The 24165-nt window shown below is 43.2% G+C and overlaps 1 protein-coding gene across 1 annotated transcript in view; it reads left to right on the forward strand.

The window, feature by feature from the left end:
* Positions 1 to 4953: 4953 nt before the first annotated feature.
* Positions 4954 to 24165, forward strand: part of LOC114668990 (FERM domain-containing protein 4B-like) — a 154774-nt gene continuing 135562 nt past the window's right edge. The window contains exon 1 of the mRNA XM_028825056.2: positions 4954 to 5110. The gene's annotated coding sequence lies outside the window, so the exon portion shown is untranslated. The remainder of the gene's footprint in view (positions 5111 to 24165) is intronic.

Raw genomic sequence — 24165 nt, forward strand, 5'->3', positions numbered from 1 at the left:
AGCTTGAGCAGAACCTCCTGGGACTTGTACTCCACACATCAAGGCGCTATATAACCTGACATTCTGTTAGCCTTCTTAATGGCTTCTGAACACTGTCTGGCAGTTGATAGCTTCCAAAAAACTTTATTAAAAGTCTTCTCTCCAGTTTGTTTGGTTTTGACCTATTGGCTTGTATCGCTGACCACAAATTTTCTCTCACGGTTTAGCTTTGTTTGTTTCTGTCTTTACGCATATATCTACCACTTCTGTAAAATGTACCTGATACCTCGCTGCCAGGACACAAACAACAGTCAAAGTTTTCGTCTCTCTGTCGCTCATAGCTGCATTGAGGCAAATTTCTTTTCCACTGGAGGAAACTCTAATTGCACATCCCTCAGTCAGGGGGGCTTGTGAGTACCCCCACACCCACCCAAGGTATTTCATACATCAGAACTCCGGAGAAGGAATTAGACCGCCCGCAATCAAGAAGTCTGATCCCAGAACCAATGCTATGTGTAGAGGTGATGCCAAGTATATCTAGCTGGTACTTTTCCACCTCCTGCACCAGCTCAGGATCCTTCCCAGTAGAGAGGTAATGTTTCACGTTTCCAAAGCTAGGGTGTAGTCTGTCTAGGTCAGCGTTTCTCAACCTTTAAGTATTTGTGACCCGAGTTTTCATAACAGTTTTAATCACGCCCCCCTAACGTTTTTTTGAAACCCTAATAAAATTTATTCCTATATTTTTTGCTGCCGATACACCGCCACAAGTTTAAAATTTCCTTATGAATAGTGAAATTACGCCACATATGGTAACATTCGCGCCCCCTTTTTTGTTACTTCATGCTCCCCTAGGGGGGCGCGCCCCACAGTTTGAGAACCGCTGGTCTAGGTCTTTCCCACCTATGCCTTGTCAGTAAAGTAGATTGCTGTCTCTGGACAGTGGGGAATAGCCGCCCTTAATGGAGGAGTTCAAGTATCTCGGGAGCTTGTTCACAAGTGATAGAAAAAAGGAGCACATGATCAACAAGTGGATTGGAGTGTCAGCAGCAGCTGTTCTGTGGGCCTTAGCTGGTAAAGCAGGAGTCGAGTCTGAAGACAAAACTCTTGGCTTATCATTCGATCTACATCTCCTGTCCTTAACTATGAAGAGATATCACTTCAGTCTCAGCTTTTAAATCCAGTCTGAAGAATCAGAACTTTAGTCCAGCATACCCTGACTAGAGCTGCTGATTAGCTGTGCATACTGCGTTTCTGTTTGTCAGTCATTTGTACACAAACAAAAGTATCACAATATTGTTAAACCGTTACTAACCCTCCTCTCTTCTGGTTCTCTTCTTGGTATCTGGATGTGACACTTGGTGGCACTGCTATCTATCTATCTATCTATCTATCTATCTATCTATCTATCTATCTATCTATCTATCTATCTATCTATCTCTATTATATAGTGCCTTTTATATCTATCTATCTATCTATCTATCTATCTATCTATCTATCTATCTATCTATCTATCTATCTATCTATCTATCTATCTCTATTATATAGTGCCTTTCATATCTATCTATCTATCTATCTATCTATCTATCTATCTATCTATCTATCTATCTATCTATCTCTATTATATAGTGCCTTTCATATCTATCTATCTATCTATCTCTATTATATAGTGCCTTTCATATCTATCTATCTATCTATCTATCTATCTATCTATCTATCTATCTATCTATCTATCTATCTATCTATCTATCTATCTATCTATCTATCTATCTATCTATCTCTATTATATAGTGCCTTTCATATCTATCTATCTATCTATCTATCTATCTATCTATCTATCTATCTATCTATATTATATAGTGCCTTTCATATCTATCTATCTATCTATCTCTATTATATAGTGCCTTTCATATCTATCTATCTATCTATCTATCTATCTATCTATCTATCTATCTATCTATCTATCTATCTATCTATCTATCTATCTATCTCTATTATATAGTGCCTTTCATATCTATCTATCTATCTATCTATCTATCTATCTATCTATCTATCTATCTATCTATCTATCTATATTATATAGTGCCTTTCATATCTATCTATCTATCTATCTCTATTATATAGTGCCTTTCATATCTATCTATCTATCTATCTATCTATCTATCTATCTCTATTATATAGTGCCTTTCATATCTATCTATCTATCTATCTATCTATCTATCTATCTATCTATCTATCTATCTATCTATCTATCTATCTCTATTATATAGTGCCTTTCATATCTATCTATCTATCTATCTATCTATCTATCTATCTATCTATCTATCTATCTATCTATCTATCTCTATTATATAGTGCCTTTCATATCTATCTATCTATCTATCTATCTATCTATCTATCTATCTATCTATCTATCTATCTATCTATCTCTATTATATAGTGCCTTTCATATCTATCTATCTATCTATCTATCTATCTATCTATCTATCTATCTATCTATCTATCTATCTATCTATCTATCTATCTATCTCTATTATATAGTGCCTTTCATATCTATCTATCTATCTATCTCTATTATATAGTGCCTTTCATATCTATCTATCTATCTATCTATCTATCTATCTATCTATCTATCTATCTATCTATCTATCTATCTCTATTATATAGTGCCTTTCATATCTATCTATCTATCTATCTATCTATCTATCTATCTATCTATCTATCTATCTATCTATCTATCTATCTATATTATATAGTGCCTTTCATATCTATCTATCTATCTATCTCTATTATATAGTGCCTTTCATATCTATCTATCTATCTATCTATCTATCTATCTATCTATCTATCTATCTATCTATCTATCTATCTCTATTATATAGTGCCTTTCATATCTATCTATCTATCTATCTATCTATCTATCTATCTATCTATCTATCTATCTATCTATCTATCTATCTATCTATCTATCTATATTATATAGTGCCTTTCATATCTATCTATCTATCTATCTCTATTATATAGTGCCTTTCATATCTATCTATCTATCTATCTATCTATCTATCTATCTATCTATCTATCTATCTATCTATCTCTATTATATAGTGCCTTTCATATCTATCTATCTATCTATCTATCTATCTATCTATCTATCTATCTATCTATCTATCTATCTATCTATCTATCTATCTATCTATCTATCTATCTCTATTATATAGTGCCTTTCATATCTATCTATCTATCTATCTATCTATCTATCTATCTATCTATCTATCTATCTATCTATCTATCTATCTATCTCTATTATATAGTGCCTTTCATATCTATCTATCTATCTATCTATCTATCTATCTATCTATCTATCTATCTATCTATCTATCTATCTATCTATCTATCTCTATTATATAGTGCCTTTCATATCTATCTATCTATCTATCTATATGATCATAAGCTGTGGGTAATGACCGAAACAATGAGATCACAAGTGCAAGAAATGAGGTTCCTTCACAGGGTGGCTGGGCTGACACTCCATGACTCGGTGAGAGGTTTAGTGATTCAGGACAGCCTCAGAGTAGAGTCACTGCTCCCCCAGTTCGAGAGGAGTCAGTTTAGGACGCTGGGCATGTCGTAAGGATGCCAACCCCAAGGAGGCTCCCCCTAGAGCAGCTCTGGGCACATCCTATTAGGTGGAGACCCTGGGGCAGACCCAGGACATGTTGGAGGGATTACTGTATATATCACTTGTCTGGCTTGGGAATGCCTGGGAATTCTTCAGGAAAAGCTGGAATCTGTAGTTGGGGACAGGAAAATCCGGGCTGACCTGCTTGGCCTGCTGCCACCATGACCCTCACCACAAAATGTGGGCAAGACCAAGAAGATGAGGTTTCTTACCAGTTAAGTGTGACCTACACTCTTAAAAATAGTCCTTTACTGAGTTATGTGGTGCCTCATATAGAGCCACAGCTTGACAAGGAACAACTTCATTCTGGAAGGGTTCTGTGCATATGAAGATGGTTCTTTGTACTTTGAAGACAAAAGTCCTAATATGTAAAAAAAAATCTTTAACGTATGGTACATCAACTAGCAGGACACTAACAAATTAAGAAAACTGGACTTAGCTTCTGTTATTGTATGCACCAAGAGTCCTTTTAAAATGATGACCCATTGGTATTTCACAAAACTGTGTCCAGTCTATTCGTGGCTGTTTATGGTATGGAGCCTGGTACAGATCCAAATAAATAAAAGGTTCTTTCTGGAACCTTCATGCAAATGGATCTTTTTGGAGCCAAAAATGGTTCCCCTATGGAATCGCTTTTTAAGGACCTTTATTTTTAAGAGTGTGCGGTTGACTGACGTCCCATCCAGGGTTGGTTCCACCCTGTGACCAGATCTATCAGGACAGGCACTGGTCCTCTTTTGCAGGTTAAAAGATGAATCAATGGACGGACAAGATATTTAATTTTATTGTCTACACAGCGTGCAGGCTTTTGGAGCTTGTGTTGTTTGTCTCTTCATTTGGCTTCCTTTCTGTCTGCTTTGACTTAAAAAAATATTCATTAATGGGGCAGGACAACTATTTCTTATTTTCAAGTTCACGTTCCCCATTGGCCGTTAGGTGTTTCTCCTGTGTGCCTAGTATGTTTTTAATAAAGGTTCGGTTTTGGAGTGATCTTCATCGATTTAGGGTTGGGCATTGTCTAAGACTTGCTGCTTGGTGCCTCACTTTTATTAATGGACACAATGTGTCCAGTGTGCGCTGGTCAGCCTTATCCGAATTGTTTCAAATTCGGTGTTAACTAACCCACCTGGGGCGAATAAATCGATTCTTCAGAAACGAAGTAAGAGCCGAGCGCAGTTTCCATACGTGAAGCAGCGGCTACAGGCAGATGAGCAGTGCGGCGTCTCTGTCTGTCACCCGGGAGGAGGAGGAGGAGGAGGAGGCGCCGGGGCTTCTGAACGCAGACGGGGAGGAGGAGGAGGAGGAAGAAGGAGAGGGGCGGCGGAGCGCGTGGAGAGCTTCCTGACAGGCAGGCAGCCTTGGGGCGGGGGCTCCGGCTGCCGGGAAAGGGAGAAAGAAGAGACACAGAAAGGGGAAAAGCGGTGCACGAGGGACGCGACGCGACAGCAGACAAAGGTAAGCTGCTCACTCCCTGCCCCGCTGCGGTCCGATTCAGCCGCTCGTACGTCTCCTCCCGATTCGTGTTTGTTCCCGTTGTTACTGCCTGAAGGTGAACCTGTCCGTGTGGTAATTCGCGAAGCTGTCACCCGTGCAAGTTGCTGTCTTTATTGATCTTGCTTCGCACAACGGGCACCTGTGTGGCATGTTAGCCTTTCGGGCCAGCCGGGGAGCCGCAGCGCTTGAGCTGAGGGGCGGAGAGACGGAGATCCACCATCCCGAATGTCGCCCATTCTTGAAACAAACGAGGTTGGAACAAAGCCTTTGAGCAGCTTCACTCAGGGGGATTTGTCTCCAAAGTCGGCTTTAAATAAAGGAGGACGAGCACACGGAAGCCCCCGAGCCTTGTTCTTGTATTGTCTCGTAGTCGGCGCCGTTTCCGTGAATTGTGTTGGAAATGAATAGAAGTGCGCGAGGGGAGGACGTGACTGGACAGGCGAGCACCGGACACACGGAGCCTCTCGCTGAGCTTTTTGAGTGCTGTTTTCTCCTTGCCGGCATGCTTGGCATAACACTCGCAGGCTTCTTTATGGGTGGCACCCTTTTCGCGTGCCCACCTATTGTGCCAGTCTTAGTCTTTATGCGGAGTCGCCCCTTGATTTCTTCTCGCTGTACTTCTTCCAGCTTAAAGACTCCCGCTTGTCTACGGATTCGAGGTTAATGCAGAGACTAAGATATGGTCACTAGACGGACAAAAGCAAATACAAGAAAATGAAGGTGCAGCAACCGTATGGCACCCGTATAATCCTGCTTTTGAAGTGTTCTTCAGAATGTGCTGTGGAGTAACAAATGTCTGTGCCAGCAAAAGGAAGAAGCCGCTTTTTGAATTTGTGATGTGGGCACTTTGGCCACACTTACGATAGGACAGGCAATGAATGAGGATGAGGTGAAGTCTCATGTTGCTCATTGGTGTGCACTGAATGATAACCACTTGTAGTCTTACATCTCATTTACTTGAATGTGTACTGTATAATGTGCTCATTCCTGTGTCATTTTTATATGTTACAGTATGTAACAGTTCACAGACTGAATCCTGAAAAAAGTGCTGAGCATGGAGTATTCGTATATTCAGTCTTAGATTGCCCAGGTCAAATCTAATCAAATCAAATTGTATTTGTTACATACAAATTATGCATACACTACTACCATATGAAGTGAAATGCTTAGTTGCTCAACTCCAAAGACTGTGTCCTTTAAGAAGAAAGTAAAAGGATCAATAACAATAATACATGACTTTGTAAAAATCAAAAATCCACCTTAATAAAAGGATAAGTGTCTGTGTATCTGTCGGTGTCCTTCTGGTTCCTGTGTCTCAGTCATTGCAAAAGATGGCACATCATAAACATTTTTAGTAATAACATGCTTTGCATTTATTGCTCCAACAGATGGTGCATTACAAACATTAATGCTGCTTTTACAAATATCATACCAAATGGCATATAACAGAGACCTGTGCATTGCATAGTGTATGGCAAATGTTAATGCTGAGAACTACCTTGATAACTTAGATTTCAAACTGTTTCTGATGGGTAGCACAGTTTGTCAGTTTTAATAAAAGGACAAGTGTCTGTCTGGTTGCCTGTCCAGTTGCTATGACTCTGTTATATGCCATTTGGTATGGTGTTGGTAAATGCAGTGCTGATGTTTGTGATGAATCATCTATTGGAATTTAGTACAAATGTTTGTAATGTGCCATCTGTTGAAATGAACAATGCAATGCATTTTTTACTACAGATGTTTGTGCTGTGCGATCTGTTGGAATTAAAAATTCAATACATTTTTACTACAGATGTTTGTGCTGTGCCATCTGTTGATTTTTTACCTGCAAATATTTCTGATGTGCCATGTGTTGGAATGAAAAATTCAAAACATTTTTTACTACAGATGTTTGTGCTGTGCCATCTGTTGGAATGAAAAATTCAATACATTTTTACTACAGATGTTTGTGCTGTGCCATCTGTTGATTTTTTACCTGTAAATATTTCTGATGTGCCGTGTGTTGGAATGAAAAATGCAATGCATTTTTTACTACAAATGTTTGTGATGTGCCTTCTATTGGAATGAAAGGTGCAATGCATTATATTACTATGTGCATTATGAAATACAGTAGATGGTGCACTACAAACATTAACGCTGAAGTCTGCATTGATTATGCAGATTTAAACTTGACTTAGAGGGGCAGTACAGCTTGCCCACCTTAGGCACACGGACACTTGTCCTTTTATTATCTGTGCACCTGTCTGGCTGCTATGACTCTGTTATATGCCATTTGGTATGGTATTTGAAATGCAGTGCTAATGTTTGTGATATGCCATCTGTTGGAATGACAAATGCGGAGTGGTGGCTCTGAGGCTAGGGATCTGCACTAGCAATCGGAAGGTTGCCGGTTCGAATCCCGTAAATGCCAATAGGGACTCTGCTCTGTTGGGCCCTTCAGCAAGGTCCTTAACCTGCAATTGCTGAGCGCTTTGAGTAGTGAGAAAAGCGCTATATAAATGCAAAGAATTATTATTATTATTAAATGCAATGCTTTGTACTTGCAGTACAAAACACATTCCAATAGGTGGTGCACTGCAGATGTTAAGACTGAATACGCTCAGGTCTACCTTGATTACGTAGATTTCAGCCCATCTTAGATGGGTAGCACAGCTAGTCATTAATAGAATTTTAAATATGGGATAAACAATAAATAATAACTAAATGACTTCGTGTAAGAGAATTAACAATAGGACATCATGTAGCGGCGGCACGGTGGCGCAGTGGGTAGCGCTGCTGCCTTGCAGTTGGGTGATCTGGGGACCTGCGTTCGCTTCCCGGGTCCTCCCTGTGTGGAGTTTGCATGTTCTCCCCGTGTCTGCGTGGGTTTCCTCCCACAGTCCAAAGACATGCAGGTTAGGTGGATTGGCGATTCTAAATTGGCCCTAGTGTGTGCTTGGTGTGTTTGTGTGTGTCCTGTGGTGGGTTGGCACCCTGCCCGGGATTGGTTTCCTGCCTTGTGCCCTGTGTTGGCTGGGATTGGCTCCAGCAGACCCCCGTGACCCTGTGTTCGGATTCAGCGGGTTGGAAGATGGATGGATGGATGGATGGACATCATGTAGCTTCAGACACTGTACTCTTGCAAGATGCAGATGTACTGTGGACAGAAACTCCTCCTCAGTCTCCCTGAAGTTATCTTCAGGCAGTGGTGTCGTTTACCTGACCGCAGCACAGGGAAGAGGCCATTGTTGAAATGGCTGGGATCATTGAATAATCTTCTTTGCCCAGGTCCGACATTGCTTGGTGTAGATGTTCTCGAAGTTAGGGAGTGCACACCCAGTCATATGTTAAGCTGACCGTACCACTCTCTGTAGAGCCTCATGGTCAATGCGGTGCGTTGTTTTCCAAACCAGGCAGTGATACTTAGTGTCAGGATACTTTCAATGGTAGACATGTAGAAGTTCTTTAGTATCTAGGAGGGCAGTCTGAAGTGTTTGAAGTGGTACAGACGTTGATGTACTTTCTTCACCAAGTGTGCCGATGTGCTTGGACCAGTTCAGGTCTTCTGTGATGTGGACTTTGAGGTATCTGAAACTGTCCGCCCTCTCCACCTGAGTGTTGTTATACTGGTAGGTCCTCAGCTGTTTTCTTCCAAAGTCCACAACTGGCATTTTGTCTTGCTGACATTCAGAAGAAGACTGTTGTTCTGACACCCATGTGACAGACTGTCCTCTTCATCCAGATGAGCTTGTTCATTGCTTTTAGAGATCAGGCCTACGACAGCAGTGTCATCAGCAAACGTGACAATGATGTTAGAGTCGTGTACTGCTGTGGTGTCGTACGTGTAGAAGGGGGTACAGCAGAGAACTCGGCACACAGCCCTGTGGAGCCCCTTTATTCAGAGTGAGGGATGATGAGGTGTGACGATGAGACCCCTGATTTGACTCTTCTTAACCCAGCATCCATTAGTCCTTTAACTCTTTTGTTATATTTGGTGCTAGTAAATGGTGTGGTGTGGCAGTTTCAATTCCTGGCTCAGACGTTGTCAGTTTGAAGTCGCCGGGTTTTTCTCACGTCTTCCACAGCCCAGACACGTGCTTTTCTTTTCTTTTTTTTTTAATATTTTATTTTATTAAAATCAAAAAACATTCCATACATGCAAATCAAGGTTAACAAAACTGGTTTGAAGCAAAGCGACCTCCACCCATGAGAATAAGAACTAGGTCAGCAGAGTAGCACTTTAATAATAGTAAAAATATGTAAATAAATAAATAAATAAAGATAGAATAGAAAAACAGGAGAGAGAATCCACTTCCTCAATTTAAATGCTTATTCTAAAATGTTATCGATCAGGTCCTGCCAGGTTTTGCACAGATCCTCTAAGTGAGAATTTGATTTTTTCCAAAATTTAGATAATATATAACATCAGTTATCCACTGACGTGAAGGAGGTGAGTTAGGATTCTTCCAGTTGAGCGAGATAAGCCTACGTGCCAATAGTGTAGTAAAGGCCATCACAGTTTGTTTGTCCTTCTCCACTTTAAGCCCATCTGGAAGAACACCAAACACAGCAATTAGTGCGTTAGGAGGGATTGGGACACCAAGGCTGTCTGAAAGACATTTAAAAATCTTGGTCCAAAATGATGTTAATTTGGTGAAGGCCCAAAACATGTGACCCAGTGAGGCTGGAACTTGATTGCAGCGTTCGCAGGTTGGATCTCGCCCTGGAAACATTTTGGACAATTTTAAACGAGACAAATGCTTTGATAGATAATTTTAAGTTGAATAATTGTATGCTTTTCATTTTAAGAGGAGGTACAGCGGCTGACGGCTCCAGAGTCCTGGTGTTTGAGGAATTGACGCTTTCTCTCTGAAGACAGAACAGGCTTTGTTAGTCTACACTTGCAAAATGTTAAAAAAAAAAATGGTAACGGGTATTCCCACAGTGGAAAAAAGAGAAGAAGGTTAGAGACGCAACCTTTTGGTGACATACAGTAGTCTTCATCAGGTGGCCATGAAAATGAGAAGTTCTCTCTCCAGCCTTCTTTTCTGTTTTCAGGGTGGAGATTCCCTGTGCGGGCGGCACGGTGGCGCAGTGGGTAGCACTGCTGCCTCACAGGAGACCTGGGTTCACTTCCCGGGTCCTCCCTGCGTGGAGTTTGAATGTTCTCCCCGTGTCTGCGTGGGTTTCCTCCCACAGTTCAACGACATGCATTGGCAATCCTAAATTGTCCCTAGTGTGTGCTTGGTGTGTGTGTGTGTGTGCCCCCTGCGGTGGGCTGGCACCCTGCCCGGGGTTTGTTTCCTGCCTTGCACACTGTGTTGGCTGGGATTGGCTCCAGCAGACCCCCGTGACCCTGTAGTTAGGATATAGTTGGTTGGATAATGGATGGATGGATTCCATGTGCCATTTCTCTTTGTTTTCGTTTGCTTCACTGTCTACAGGGTTTTGTCTTAAATTCATGCTTGGCCAACTCGACATTGCAATCTGGACCCATATGACCGATTTGTGGGTGTCTTGGTGTTCCCCCTTAAGAATATGAGTCACATTCAGGATTTGCTCCTGCTTTATACCAAATGTTGCTAAAGGACGCTCTGGCTGCTTGTGACCCAGGACTGAGTCTCTAGTGGAGTATTATCTATCTATCTATCTATCTATCTATCTATCTATCTATCTATCTATCTATCTATCTATCTATCTATCTATCTATCTATCTATCTATCTATCCTGCCTACTATACTAAAGTCTATCTATCTATCTATCTATCTATCTATCTATCTATCTATCTATCTATCTATCTATCTATCTATCTATCTATCTATTATGAATATGCCTGTGTTATGAATTTGAACATTGGTTTATTCCTAACATCATCCTTATTATGTACTGTAGAAAGGCACTATATAGGTGCCCGACCCAGGACAAAGAGACAGGGTGGCACACATAAAAATAAAACATTTATTAAAGATTTATTTTTTCTTTGTCTGTGGGTTACGCCTTCCCCGTACCGACAGACACCACACAGTCCCACAAAGCACAAAACTAAAAACAAAAGGCACACTACTCTCTTCACCACCTCTCCTTCCGGCAAGCGTTGTCCTCCTCCTCCCGACTCAGGCTCCTGGAGTGGTGGCTGCTGGTTCCTTTTATAGTCCACCCAGAAGCGCTCCAGGTGCTTGATCACCCGTTTCCGGGTTGCACTTCCGTGTGTGGCTGAAGAACCAGCTAGATGGGCTCAGGAACCCTTGCAGCTCCCCCTGGTGGCCACCCCAGGTCCCAAAAGGGCTGTGGAGGACTCCATCTCTCATGGAGTCCTGCAGCAATCTGAGGCACCACTGCCACCCAGGAGGACTGCTATCTAGCGACCTGGGGGAGATATTGTGCAGCCCATGACTGTTCCCCCAGATTATATACAGAAGGGGCATCCCAGGCGGGCATCAGCCCCGGCCATCCGTCACAGTACATTAGTGTTATTATTATTTATAGGTTTCTCGTGATCCCTTTTTTAAATATCATTGCATGGTTACAACCATATTGCTTTTGAAAAACCTCTTTGTTGGGCATATGATTGGATGTGAGTTGTAGTGTTGGATCGGTACTAACATTATGACTTCGGTATCAATACCAGTTTTTGGACCTCCGTACTGGTACCAAAAAATTTCCGAAGCAAACAACAGATAACTCCAAAACACTCCATCTCACTCCAGTGTTCCTGGTGGGCTTCACGATTACTCAGCTCCCTAATGTGTTGCGCCATCACACTGCACTACACGCCGCTTCACCTGATGATATCCGGGAAGTCTCAATCACATCTAAGTAATAATTTGTTCCACGTGAAGTTCCAATCACTACAAAGCGTGTAGTTTTGTTTTGTGAAGTCTGCAAAATGTGTTTTTCCACAACTGCAATAGCGAGTGTCGAGTTTGGATCGAGAAGAAAGATGACGCTTGCTTCCAATACCAAAAATCTGGTAGCGTACCGTGTTAAAATTTGGGCTTTTCAGCACTTTTCCAGTACTGGTATATTGTACAACCCTAGTAACTAAAGACTAATGTAGCGAGAGGGGATTAGCCAAATTAGCCCTTACACAGACGCTTAGTTTGAGAGGTCACTTTGGACCTCTCAGAAGGTACATCTGAATTCAAGCTGACGTTTGTCTTTCTTGATGGGTCATTATATGCTACTCAAAAAAATTAAAGGAACACTTTTTAATCTGAGTACAGCACCAAGTCAAGGAGACGTCTGGGCTATTGATCTGGTCAGTTAAGTAGCTGAGGGGCTTGTTCATCAGTTTCAGCTGCTTTGGTGTTAATGAAGTTAACAACTGGTGCACTAGAGGGGCAACAATGAGACAACCCCCAAAACAGGAATGAATGGTTTAACAGCTGGAGGCCGCTGACATTTTTCCCTCCTCATCTGTTTTTTCACTCGTTTTGCATTTGGCTACGGTCAGTGTCACTACTGGTAGCATGAGGCCATACCTGGACCATACAGAGGTGGCACAGGTAGTCCATCTTCTCCAGGATGGCAGGCACATCAATACATGTCATTGCCAGAAGGTTTGCTGTGTCTTCCAGCACAGCCTCAAGGGCATGGAGGAGATTCCAGGAGACAGGCAGTTACTCTAGGAGAGCTGGACAGGGCTGTCGAAGGTCCTTAACCCATCAGCAGGACCATTATCTGCTCCTTTGGGCAAGGAGGAACAGGATGAGCACTGCCAGAGCCTACAAAATGACCTCCAGCAGGCAGGCCACTGTTGTGAATGTCTCTGACCAAACAATCAGAAACAGACTTCATGAGGGTGGCCTGAGGGCCCGACGTCCTTAGTGGGCCCTGTGCTCACTGCCCACCTAGCACCGTGGAGCTCAATTGGCATTTGCCATAGAATACCAGAATTGGCAGGTCCATCACTGGCAGGCGCCCTGTGCTTTTCACAGATGAGAGCAGGTTCCCCCTGAGCACATGTGACAGACGTGAAAGGGTCTGGAGAAGCCGTGGAGAACGTTATGCTGCCTGTAACTTCGTTCAGCATGACCGGTTTGGTGGTGGGTCAGTGATGGTCTGGGGAGGCATATCCATTGAGGGATGCACAGACCTCTACAGGCTAGACAACGGCACCTTGACTGCCATTAGGTACCGGGATGAAATCCTTGCACCCATTGTCAGACCCTATGCTGGTTCCTCCTGGTGCACGACAATGTCTGGCCTCATGTGGCGAGAGAAATGAAGGAATTGATACCATTGACTGGTCCCCACGCTCACTCGCCTGACCTCAATCCAATAGAACACCTCTGGGTGGGACATTACGTTTTGGTGTATCAGACGCCACCAGGTTGCACCTCAGACTGTCCAGGAGCTCAGTGACGCCCTGGTCCAGATCCGGGAGGAGATCCCCCAGGACACCATCCGTCGTCTCATTAGGACGTTGTCAGCCATGCATACAAGCACGTGGGGGCCATACACACTACTGAGTACGATTTGTACGAGTGGCCGCACTTAAGTTTCGGCAAAATGGACGAGCCGGCCTGCCACATCATTTTTTTCACTTTAGATTTTCGGGGTGTCTTTGAATTCAGCCCTCTGTCGGTTGGTCATTTTCATTTCCATCAAACGATGGGGCCATCCTTTCATTCCTAACACGTCACCATATCAGTCCATATCAGTAGAGAGAGCCAGCAGGATTTTTTTCCGCATTGAGATCTGATGTGTGTTCCTTTAATTTTTTTGAGCAGTTAATTTTGTTTCTAAACTTATATAACGGGGCTTTAAACACAGGCCATAGAAATGGTGTTTGGGCTCGGGTTACTTTTGGCCTAATTTCAACGATGAACTAGCAATTTCAGCAAAATTGAATTTGTTTCCCTTCATAAAAATAATCACAAAACTATGCCTTTCAGCAACCAGTTAAATGTGTGCCATTCAGACAAGAGGAATGATGTTTAGTATACAGTATATAAAAACGTCTACTGATGGGGCGGGCGGGGTGGCGTTGGTGCAGTGGCAGTGCCCTGCGATGGACTGGCACCCTCTCCAGGGTTTGTTCTGACCTTGCACCCTCTGCTAGCTGTGATAGGCTCCAGCCACAATGTGAACAGGGATATGGTGTTAGAAAATAACTGACTGACTTCTACTGACGAGGGCTGCATTTCCCATCAGGCAGCAGGAGCGCACGTCCCACACAAAGTTTTCACCGAAAGAGTGTAGGTATGTTTGTAGCGCCGCGTAGCTCACAGGCGTCGAGTAATCTTGGATCATCACTCTTTCAGGTAGCTCACTGTCATTAAAATCATCACGCGCTGTTGCTACACAGCTCAGAATTCTTTCGCAACGTTGTTAGGTTTGCCTCCTTCACCGGGCGAATGCAACTTGTCAGTGATGTGCTTGAAGCACGTTGTTTATGTGCATGATAAGATAAGGCAAAATGTGCCAAGCCATGATGACAGATTTATTCTATAACGCATCCTAAGCTAAAACCCCTTGGTACAAGTTTAGAACAGTTATCCATCCATCCATTTTCCACCACTTATCCAATCCCTGGTTGTGGGTGCAACAGTCTTAACAGTGAGGCCCAAACATCTGTTTTCCCCCAGCCATACTTACCAACTCACACTGTGGGATCCCAAGGTGTTACCAGGCCATAATCCTCCCAATCGAGCCCTGGGTCTTCCATGGGGTCTCCTCCCAGCTGGTTGTGCCTATAAAACCTCCACAGGGAGGCGTCCAGCAGACATCCGTATCGATGCTCAAACCACCTCAGTTGGCTCCTCTCGTTGTGGAGGGTCAGCGCCCCTAATATACTCCCGGATGTCTGCACTTCTCTGTAAGGGAGAGCCCAGCCACCCTGTGGAGAAAGCTGATTTCGGCCATTTGTACCCGCATTCTCATTCTTTCAGTCATTACCCAAAGCTCATGACCATAGGTGAGGGTAGGAATGTTGATCAACTGGTAAATCGAGAGCTTTACCTTCTGGTTCAGCTCCTTCTTCACCACTTCAGATCGGTATAGCAAACGCATAACTGGTTAGAGCAGTTAATCTTGTGTAATCTGCAAGCATCTCTCCATCTCCTCTCACCTCCACGTAGGAGATGGTATCTTACTTTGGTGATGTTTTGAAATGTTGATGTGACGATCTGAACTTTTAAAACATAGCACAGACCCGGTGCTCCTCACAACAATGGCTGCCTCTCCAATCTGTTTGTCGATCTCGTATTCCCTTTTTTCGGTCCTTCGTGAACCCCCGAGATGGCAGATGTTCTGAGAGAACAATCCACGATGTTCCAAGAGAGAATCATGACCTCAGACTTGGAGGTGCTGATCCTCATTCAGCTGCTTCACATTCCTCAGCAAATGTCAAGCGAGGCGGACGTCTCCAGGACTCTGAATAGATGCAAATCCTATTATGTGATATCATCTACTGTTGAATTCTGCTCAGCATTTGTAATATTTCTATTGCATTTCTATTATATTGGATTGAGGATGACTTTTGTTCTGTTCTGTGTATTGTATTGACCCCCTTTTTGACACTCATTGCATGTCCAACTGGAAAGGGGTCTCTCTTTGAACTGCCATTCACAAGGGATTTTTTTTTGGGAGTTTTTCCTTGTCTTCTTAGAGAGTCAAGGCTGGTGGGCTGTCAAAAGGCAGGGCCCGTTAAAGTCCATTGTGGCACTTCTTGTGTGATTTTGGGCTAAACAAAAATAAATTGTATTGTATTGTATGTAGCACTGCTGCCTTACAGTAAGGAGACCCGGGTTCGCTTCCTGGGTCCTCCCTGCGTGGAGGTTGCATGTTCTCCCCGTGTCTGCGTGGGTTTCCTCCGGGCGCTCCGGTGTCCTCCCACAGTCCAAAGACATGCAGGTTAGGTGCATTGACAATTCTAAATTGTTCCTAGTGTATGCTTGGTGTGTGGGTGCGCCCTGTGATGGGCTGGCGCCCTGCCCGAGATTTGTTCCTGCCTTGCGCCCTGTGGCGGCTGGGATTGGCTCCAGCAGACCCTGTAGTTAGGATATAGCAGGTTGGACGATGACTGACTGATGACTGTATTGTATTGCAATAATGCACTGACACAAAATCGCATTTCCTGATTCCTTTCACATATGCGTTTTTTGGTTTTAAGTTTAAATGTGTTCACAAGTTTTTCAGTCAATTTTAGCATGAAATTAACATAAAAGTTCATTCATTATACTCAATCAACCAGTTTATTGTTGTCTACTACGTGGAACTGTCAGATAATCTAACCAGCACACGTTTCAGGGGTGCGAGAAATTCCCAGACAGACACAGAGAGCACATGGAAATTCTACACAGATAGTGACCAGGTGTGTGTGACAGGCGCTAACTACTGTATCACTGTACCTACGTCTTTAGAATACAAAAAAGAGAAAATTAGAAGATAGAATCCTATCTACATGTTTAACAAGCTGTGACATTTGGCCTTCAGTTTGGCTCATATACAGTTCGGTCCATAAATATTTGGACAGAGACAACTTTTTTCTAATTTTTGGTTCTGTACATTACCGCAATGAATTTTAAATGAAACAACTCAGATGCAGTTGAAGTGCAGACTTTCAGCTTTAATCCAGTGGGGTGAACAAAATGATTGCATAAAAATGTGAGGCAACTAAAGCATTTTGTGAACACAATCCCTTCATTTCAGGGGCTCAAAAGTAATTGGACAAATGAAATAACTGGAAATCAAATGTTCATTTCTAATACTTGGTTGAAAACCCTTTGCTGGCAATGACAGCCTGAAGTCTTGAACTCCTGGACATCACCAGATGTTGGGTTTCCTCCTTTTTAATGCTCTGCCAGGCCTTTACTGCAGCGGCTTTCAGTTGCTGTTTGTTTGTGGGCCTTTCTGTCTGAAGTTTAGTCTTCAACAAGTGAAATGTCTGCTCAGTTGGGTTAAGATCAGGTGACTGACTTGGCCATTCAAGAATTTTCCACTTCTTTGCTTTAATAAACTCCTGGGTTGCTTTGGCTGTATGTTTTGGGTCATTGTCCATCTGTATCATGAATCAATTGGACTGCATTGAGCTGGATTTGAGCAGACAGTATGTCTCTGAACACCTCAGAATTCATTCGGCTGCTTCTGTCCTGTGTCACATCATCAATAAACACTAGTGTCCCAGTGCCACTGGCAGCCATGCACGCCCAAGCCATCACACTGCCTCCCTCCACCGTGTTTTACAGATGATGTGCTATGCTTTGGATAATGAGCTGTTCCACGCCTTCTCCATACTTTTTTCTTGCCATCATTCTGGTAGAGGTTGATCTTGGTTTCATCTGTCCAAAGAATGTTTTCCCAGAACTGTGCTGGCTTTTTTAGATGTTCTTTAGCAAAGTCCAATCTAGCCTTTCTATTCTTGAGGCTTATGAATGACTTGCACCTTGCAGTGCACCCTCTGTATTTACTTTCATGCAGTCTTCTCTTTATGGTAGACTTGGCTATCGATACGTCTAACCCCTGGAGAGTGTTGTTCACTTGGTTGGCTGTTGTGAAGGCGGTTTCTCTTCACCTTGGAAATGATTCTGCGATCATCCACCACTGTTGTCTTCCGTGGACGTCCAGGTCTTTTTGCGTTGCTGAGTTCACCAGTGCTTGCTTTCTTTCTCAGGATGTACCAAACTGTAGATTTGGCCACTCATAATATTGTAGCAATTTCTCAGATGGGTTTTTCCTGTTTTCAGTTTAAGGATGGCTTCTTTCACCTGCATGGAGAGCTCCTTTGACCGCATGTTGTCTGTTCACAGCAAAATCTTCCACATGCAAGCACCACACCTCAAATCAACTCCAGGCCTTTTATCTGCTTAATTGATAATGACATAATGACGGACTTGACCACACCTGCCCATGAAATAGCCAAGGAGTCAATTGTCCAATTACTTTTGAGCCCCTGAAATGATGGATTGTGTTCACAAAATGCTTTAGTTGCCTCACATTTTTCTGCAATCGTTTTGTTCACCCCACTGAATTAAAGCTGAAAGTCTGCACTTCAACTGCATCTAAGTTGTTTCATTTCAAATTCATTGTGGTAATGTACAGAACCAAAATGAGAAAAAACTTGTCTCTGTCCAAATATTTATGGACCTAACTGTAGCTGAGCTTTCTTAGTTCATCTGTTGTAGTGAAAACTGAAATAACACTCGGTTTGCATTACTGTGCCACATCGAGACTTTTCCACCGACAGCACCCTATTTTATCATTTACAAAACTGCCTCTCGGTTTCCCATTTGTGTTAAGTACTTTTATTGAATTTTCGTACCCATCGCATTGAAGGTCTGTCCCATGTCAGACATTTATGTGGAATAGGCCGGTATCTACCTCAGCAAGAAAAGAAAAACTGCTTGAGAAAGCTGCATCCCCCTCTGAGGCCTCTGAATGTACAGAGCAGCGAGACCTGCTGCAAGTTATTTAGTCGAGAATTGCGAGATAACTGGTGTGCAAGCAACGATAAAAAATTCAGCTCTCGTTTGCCCAAAATAACAGCCCCATCAATCATGACCTCTGGGTAGGCGAGCCATTACCCATACTGACCTGCAAGCTTGCAGTGACCCATCTTTTTCTGTAGGCGTAGAATTTACTGGAGTGTTACGGCTAGTTATTCTGTGATAGATGGAAGGGTGCAGTGATTTGTTTTACTGTGGCATAGCTGGGATGTACGACATATCGGCCACCATACCAATAGGCAAAGATAAAGGAGTAAAGATCGGGATTAGGCCTGTCAGTCGAGATTACTTCCAATATGCTAGACTCGTATGACGGCGTGTCAAGAGTAATCGATTAATTCAGATAGCTAAAAAGCAAGATTGCTCATGGTGCTACGTCAAGTATCAGAGATGTTGTTGATTTTCGCTATGTATGACAATAGCAATAAAACAGAATGTAACATTTATTTATTTATTTATTTATGAAGCACTTTAAAAACAACATCAGGGCTGACCAAAGTGCTGTACAGTAAAACCCAACATATAAGACACACGATAACCAAAAGGGTAAAAAGAAACAAACACATAAAAAAGCTGGAAAATAAAAAGTCAACTAAGGTCCCAGTGAACATCTCACACTGGGTCAAAGGTCAGGGTGTAAAAGTGTGTTTTTAAATAAGATTTAAGGAGCCTGCCTAACGTGTAATGGCAAATCGTTCCAGAGTTTTGGTGCTGCAACTGAAAAAGCCCAATCACCTCTAAGTTTGCTTCGTGTCTTAGGAACCAATAAAAGCATCTGGTCTGTAAGATGGTACATAAGGGTGCAGCAGTTTCTGACAAATAAAATGGATCACAACCATTAAAGGACTTAAAAACAAATACAAGAATCTTAAAATGGATTCGAAAAAGAACTGGAAACCAGTGAAGGGAAGCCAAAATTGGGGTAATGTGCTCTTGTTTGCTTGTACCAGATAAACATCGAGCAGTGGCATTTTGTACCAGCTGTAGGTGAGCAATGGAGGCCTGGCTAATTCCAAAAAGAAGCACATTGCAGTAATCTAGGCGAGAGGTTTATGTTTGCTCAGAGTAAAGTGAGAAATTATAATTTGAGTTTAATTGGTCATCTTATTTTAAAGAGTTCCTGTCAGACAAGTCCATTACTCTGATACTCGCATCAGTAGTACACTGCATTTCCAAGTCAAGTCAAGTTGGGGAGCATGCACTGGTACAGTGTGTTGCCGCACCCACTACACAACGAAACAACTCGGGATCCCGGTTTACAACCCCCCAGGCAGACATGCGGTCCAGTCCCACCCTCCAGAAATGATCCTCTATCTGCTGCAGCCAGGTGTTACGTGGGCCACCCCTTGGCCTGGTCCAACCACTCGGGTTCCCAACAATGAGGATCTTACGAGCCGGATCACCCTCAGGGAAACGCGGCGCATGGCCGTAGTGCCGTAACTGACGCTCCCTCACAATGCAGGTAATGTGCCAGATTTGGGACTCCGTGAGCAACCGCTCATTTGACACAAAGTCAAATCAACGGTACCTCAGGATTCTCTGAAGAGACACAGTACCAAAGAAGTCCAAGTCTTCCTATCAGGTCACTGGATAGCATCCATGTCTCGCTTGGACCTTTGTCCTTTTACAGAGATATCGGGAGCGCCACACACCCCTTTCCAGCGACCTCATGACCCCCCATGCCCTATCCGTCTACTGACTTCATAAGAAGAGTCACCAGAGACACGAATGCCACTTCCAAGGTAAGTAAACCTCTCAACAAGGTCAACACTCTCTCCGCAGACAGACACACTGCTGATGGCCGTGCCCAAGAGGTTATTAAAGGCCTGGATCTTGGTTTTTATCCAGGAGACTCGTAGGCCCAGACATTCAGACTCCTCACTCAGTCTCTCGAGTGCCCCGATCAGAGCCTCCATTAACTCCATGAAGATCACAGCATCGTCAGCAAAGTCAAGATCCGTGAATCTTTCTTCACCAATAGATGCCCTACATCCGCTGGACCCCATGATGCTGCCCAACACCCCGTCCATACAAGCAATGAACAGAGTTGGAGCTAAAACACACCCCTGACGAACCCCAGAATCAACTGGGAAAAACACAGAGGTCCTGACTCCACTCTGCACAGCACTCACAGTACCAGTGTATAGGCCGGCTATGATATCCAGCAACCTCGAGGGGATCCCGCAACCCCTCAGGATGTCCCACAGGGCAGCTTGATCAACTGATTCAAATGCTTTACGAAAATCGACAAAGGCTGCAAAGAAACTGTCGATATTCACGTTTGTGCTCTATGAGAACCCTCATTGCTAGGATGCGGTCGATGGTAGACTTCTTGGGCATAAAACCAGACTGTTCCAGTCGCTGGTAGGTGAGCAAAGTGATCACGGATCCTATTGAGGGACGACCCTAGCAAGGACCTTACCCGGCACCGAGAGCAGTGTTATCCCCCTGTAGTTGCTGCAATCCAGGTGGTCACCCTTCCCTTTCCAGATAGGGATGACAAGTTCCGTTTTCCAGTCAGTTGGGATGATGCCAGTCTCCCAAATGGAAGCAAAGATTGCTTGCAATGCCAGGAGGGACAGCCTTACCACCAGCCTGGAAAAGTTCACTCCGGATACCACAGATCCCTGCAGCCTTTCCTCCCCTCAGCTGGTTCACCACCTGTGCCATCTCAGTGAGACTGGGTGGGTCACAACTAATTTCCATTTAAAACTAATTATTTGTAACTTTAGAAGAGACAGAGTGCAGGTTACTATGATTTGTCTCCAATGCTATTATCAATACAGAAGCCCCTCAAGGATGTGTTCTTCTGTTTTCCCTCTACACCTATGATTGACCACTACTGTCGTGCAGTATACTCGTACTGGTAAAGTACCAAAATACCCAGTTTCTATAATGGTACCATACCAGCATTATGCTAATATCAGTACTGTACAAGTGAAATTGTACTATTTTATATTCCGGATGCAGATCTTAGTTTCAGTAATCATATTAAAACAGTAACTAAATCTGCATTTTATCGTCTGAAAAACATTTCTAAATTCAGAGGTTTGATGTCAAAAACAGACTTGGAGAAACTTCACTATGCCTTTATTTTCAGCAGAGTAGATTACTGCAATGCTCTTTACTCAGGCCTAACCAATAAGACCATTAAAAAAGTGCAATTTGTTCAGAAAGCCGCTGCCAGAATGCGTACCAAAACTAAGAAAAGAGAGCACATCACTCCAGTACTAAGATCACTACATTGGCTTCCAGTCAGTTATAGGATTGATTTTAAGATGCTGGTTTTAGTAAATACAGTAAATCACTAAACCGCTTAGGCGCAGAATGCATCACAGAGATGCTGACCATTCATAGACCCAGCAGACCTCTTAGACTCTTAGGTGCCGGACAGCTGGTTAGACCCAGAGTGAAATGGACTGAAATCGTTTTAGCCATTATGCAATACAAAAATGGAATAATCTACCAAAACATGCTAAAGATGCCCCAACAGTAGAAGCTTTCAAATCAAAATTAAAAACCTTCTTAATTATCTGTGCATTTGACTGATTATCTACTGTGCTGCACTTTTCCTGAACTGAAATGCTGTTCTGTCACCGTTTTATTGTCTTCATTTTACATACTGCTTTAACTTTATGTCATTATACTGACCCTCTAACTATTATTTGCCTGTATTTTATTTCTTTATTGAGTTTTATCTTTAACGTGTAAAGCACTTGGGCGGCACGGTGGCGCAGTGGGTAGTACTGCTGCCTCACAGTTGGGAGACCTGGGGACCTGGGTTCGCTTCCTGGGTCCTCCCTGCGTGGAGTTTGCATGTTCTCCCCGTGTCTGCGTGGGTTTCCTCCGGGCGCTCCGGTTTCCTCCCACAGTCCAAAGACATGCAAGTTAGGTGGATTGGCGATTCTAAATTGTCCCTAGTGTGTGCTTGGTGTGTGGGTGTGTTTGTGTGTGTCCTGCGGTGGGTTGGCACCCTGCCCGGGATTGGTTCCTGCCTTGTGCCCTGTGTTGGCTGGGATTGGCTCCAGCAGACCCCCCTTGACCCTGTGTTTGGATTCAGCGGGTTGGAAAATGGATGGATGTAAAGCACTTTGAATTGCCTAATGGTACAAAATGTGCTATATAAATAAACTTGCTTTGCTTTATCGTAAGTACAGTCATATGAAAAAGTTTTGGGAACCCCTCTTAATTCTTTAGATTTTTATTTCTCATTGGCTGAGCTTTCAAACTAGCAACTTCCTTTGAATATCTGACATGCCTTATGGACACAGTAGGATATCAGCAGTGACATTAAGTTTATTGGATTAACAGAAAATATGCAATATGCATCATCACAAAATTAGACAGGTGCATAAATGTGGGCACCCCAACAGAGATATGACATCAATACTTAGTTGAGCCTCCTTTTGTCCTCTAGACGCTGTCCTCCTATAGCCTCTGATGAGTGTCTGGATTCTGGATGGAGGTATTGTTGACCATTCTTCACACAAAATCTCTCCAGTTCAGTTAAATATGGTGGCTGCTGAGCGTGGACAGCCTGCTTCAAATCATCCCATAGATTTTCGATGATATTCAAGTCAGGGGATTGTGACGGTCATTCCAGAACATTGTACGTCTCCCTCTGCATGAATACCTTTGTAGATTTCCAACTGTGTTTTGGGTCATTGTCTTGTTGGAATATCCAACCCCTGCGTAACTTCAACTTTGTGACTGATGCTTGAACATTATCCTGAAGAATTTGTTGATATTGGGTTGAATTCATCTGACCCTTGACTTTAACAAGGGCCCCAGTCCCTGAACTGGCCACATAGCCCCACAGCATGATGGAACCTCCACCAAATTTGACAGTAGGTAGCAGGTGTTTTTCTTGGAATGTGGTGTTCTTCTTCCGCCATGCAGGCGCTTTTTGTTCTGACCAAATAACTCAATTTTTGTCTCATCAGTCCAAAGCACTTTGTTCCAGGATAAATCTGGCTTGTCTAAATGAGCATTTGCATACAACAAGCGACTCTGTTTGTGGCGTGAGTGCAGAAAGGGCTTCTTGCTCATCACCCTGCCATACAGATGTTCTTTGTGCAAATTGCGCTGAATTGTAGAACGATGTACAGATACACCATCTGCAGCAAGATGTTCTTGCAGGTCTTTGGAGGTGATCTGTGGGTTGTCTGTCACCATTCTCACAATCCTGCACATATGCCACTCCTGGATTTTTCTTGGCCTGCCAGACCTGCTGCAACTGTGCCTGTGGCCTTCCATTTCCTGATTCCATTCCTTACAGTTACAGAAACTGACAGTTTAAACCTCTGAGATAGCTTTTTGTAGCCTTCCCCTAAACCAGGAGACTCAACAATCTTTGTTTTCAGATCTTTGGAGAGTTGCTTTGAGGATCACATGCTGTCACTCCTCAGAGGAGAGTCAAAGGGAAGGAAGCACAACTTGCGATTGACCACCTTAAATCCCTTTATATCTCATGATTGGACACACCTGTCTATGAAGGCTTAATGAGCTCATCACACCAAGTAATCAGCATTGAGCAGTGACAGGCATTGAAATCAGCACAATGACAAGGGGACCCACATTTATGCACAG

This window comes from Erpetoichthys calabaricus, chromosome 18 (assembly GCF_900747795.2).
Source record: "Erpetoichthys calabaricus chromosome 18, fErpCal1.3, whole genome shotgun sequence".
In the NCBI taxonomy this organism is placed as follows: domain Eukaryota; kingdom Metazoa; phylum Chordata; class Cladistia; order Polypteriformes; family Polypteridae; genus Erpetoichthys; species Erpetoichthys calabaricus.